The sequence below is a fragment of the Notamacropus eugenii genome, chromosome 2 (assembly GCF_028372415.1).
Source record: "Notamacropus eugenii isolate mMacEug1 chromosome 2, mMacEug1.pri_v2, whole genome shotgun sequence".
Classification (NCBI taxonomy): Eukaryota; Metazoa; Chordata; class Mammalia; order Diprotodontia; family Macropodidae; genus Notamacropus; species Notamacropus eugenii.
Window position 1 is genome coordinate 90,917,503 of NC_092873.1, and position 2,708 is coordinate 90,920,210.

The 2,708-nt window shown below is 38.0% G+C and overlaps 1 long non-coding RNA gene across 1 annotated transcript in view; it reads right to left on the reverse strand.

The window, feature by feature from the left end:
* Positions 1-265: 265 nt before the first annotated feature.
* The window catches only part of LOC140525962 (uncharacterized), a 4,016-nt gene continuing 1,573 nt past the window's right edge, over positions 266-2,708 (reverse strand). The window contains exon 2 of the long non-coding RNA XR_011974169.1: positions 266-1,703. This is a non-coding gene — a long non-coding RNA (uncharacterized lncRNA). The remainder of the gene's footprint in view (positions 1,704-2,708) is intronic.

Sequence of the window (2,708 nt, forward strand, 5' to 3'; positions counted from 1 at the left end):
TATATGTGTGTGTGTCTATACGTAGGTATGTGTATATGTGTGTTTATAAACGTATGTGTGTACATATGTATCTATCTCTATATAAATATATGTATATGTGTGTGTGGATAGATACATAATTATAGATACAGATACAAACACAGATGTATACAGAGTGTCCCAAAAGTCTTAGTGCACTTTTAAGCCTTCATATCTTAGAACTGAATTAAGACTTTGGGGACACACTGTGTAAGAGTTATGGAACAGATCACTATGAGCTGGAAGCTGCAGAGGTGAACCTGTTCCTTTATTGCGGAGGAAACCTGAGGTCCAGAAAGAGGTGAGTCATGCTCAGTGCTACAAAGTTCAGAGTTGATGACGAGACAAAAGTGAAACAATTCCCCAAGGGATTTCAGAAATAGCATATTAAGAGAAACTGGCATCTGAGATGAGCTTTGAATGAAACTAGAGAACTGAAGATGCAGAGAGAATTCCTTCCGGTCATGCAGAATATGGATGAAAGTATAGAAATAAAAGAGAAAATGCTGAGTTCCACATCTGTTGAAATAATGCAGGAATCCCTCCCAGGTGCACATGAATTTTATTCTTTCCTTTAAAATTCATACGTTTTATTTTAATGTAGTCACTTCCAACAATTTCTTTTACCTAAAAAAAGTTAAGTAAAACAAATAGCTTGATTGTAATAGGGTATAAAGCCTGGTCATTCCTGTTAACAGTCAGTCAGAGATTTCCTTCTCTGGCTCCATGGCCATGTAACTGCAAGCTTTAAGGGAATAAACAGTATGCATTTAGCCTGTTTGCCTTTTTTAACCAAACTTTCAGGTCGACATCATGTAAGAACAGTGTTGTCAGCCTCAAATAGCAGCTAATCCCTGTGTGCCATATATTGACTTAGAAAAACACAAATTAATATTTTGTTGTTGTTCAGTTGTTTCAGACTCTATGTGACCCCATTTGGGGTTTTTGAGGCAAAGATACTGGAGTGGTTTGTCATTTCTTCTCCAGCTCATTTTACAGATATGGAAACTGAGGCAAACAGGAATAAGTGACTTGCCCCAGGGTCATTCGTTCATGGTTTGTCCTTCTCAGAGAGGACCATGACATCAGGAAGGTGATATCACAACTTGCAAGTGAATTGGATGTAAGTGAGGGAAGGCTGCACAGAGTCACCAGCCTCACTCTCTCCTTCAGAGCCATCTGAATCCACTGGCAAGAGAGAGATCCCGAGGACTGGAGATGGCCCCCTGCCCAGGGTCACACAGCTAGTAAGTGTCTGAAGCTGGATTTCAACTCAGAAAGAGGAGTCTTTCTGATTCCAAATCCAATGTTCTATCCAACTAGCTGCTCCAAATTGCATTACTCATATTGTATTTTTATTTATATTAATAAACACTTTCCAATTACATTTTAGTTTGGTTTGGGCCCCACTAGGGAGGTTTGCAGGCTGATTGGCCAGAGCTTGACCCTTCTGATGTCAAACTCAAGTATCAAATCTGATGAAGGCACATAAATATCTTCAAACCATCTTCACATGGGACGAATTCAATGTCTTTTCACCCTCTTAGTTGTCTTCCTCGGGATGCTCTTTAGCTTCTCAACATCCTCTCTGAAATGTGACATCCAGAGCTGAACACAATACTTCAGATGTGGTCCAATCAGTAGAGTTTATAGGATCTAGGACACCTTCTGGCTCCTTGGTACCTCTTAAAGAAACCTAAGATTGCATTAACTTTCTTGAAAAAAACCACGAAGCAGATCCAAGCAAGACAGTAACCTTGACAACCAGATTATCAAATATGACACTCTATTCCTCCAAGACCTTTCCACTAGGAGGGAGATGTGTTTTTATCAAATATTTCTTTCCTTTTTTAATTTAATTTAATTTAATTTTTAGTTCTGAATTCTCTCCCTGGCACATCCCTTTTCTTCTGCCCCATTGAGAAAGCAAGAGAAATAAAAATGTTACAAATATGTATATATAGCTAAACGAAACAAATTCATGCATTAGCCATGTAATAAATAGATATGTACATATGTGTTAATGTATCTGCATGTGTGTACATGTTCTCATGTAACACATGCATGTTACAGCACATGTGTATATTGCATGTCTATGTACATCAGACTGCATTCTGAATCCATCCCCTCTCTCTATCTGGAGGCAGATAAGATATTTCATCATGAGTTATGGTTATGTTAGAGTTATGGTTGGTCATTATTTTACCAACTGTTTTCTAGAACCAAGTCTGTTTGTTACAATCCCTCAGTGTTCCAATTTCTTTTATACGTTTGGTTGTTTTTTTCATTTTCATAGTTTCAGTCATTGTATAAATCTTGTTCTCTGAGTTCAGCATATTTCACTCTATCATTTCAAACTAGTTTTCCCATCTTTTTCTAAATTCTGACAGTTGATCAGTAAGTATTAAGTAAGTACTATGTGCCTTTTCCTATGCTAGATACTGGAGATATAAGGATGAAGAATGAAGCAATCCCCACTCTCAAGGAGCTTACATTCTAAGCGGGGAGACAATATTCAAGTATATACAGAAACATTTAAATGGCACAAGTATAAAACAGTTAAAATACGAAGTCGTTTGGGAGAGAGGGATCTTAGTAATGGCAGCAGGGTGGTGGGGTGGTGTTAGGAAAGCTACACCTTTCTCAAAATGGTGCTTGAGCTATCTTGAAAAAACGGGGATTCCAAGAGG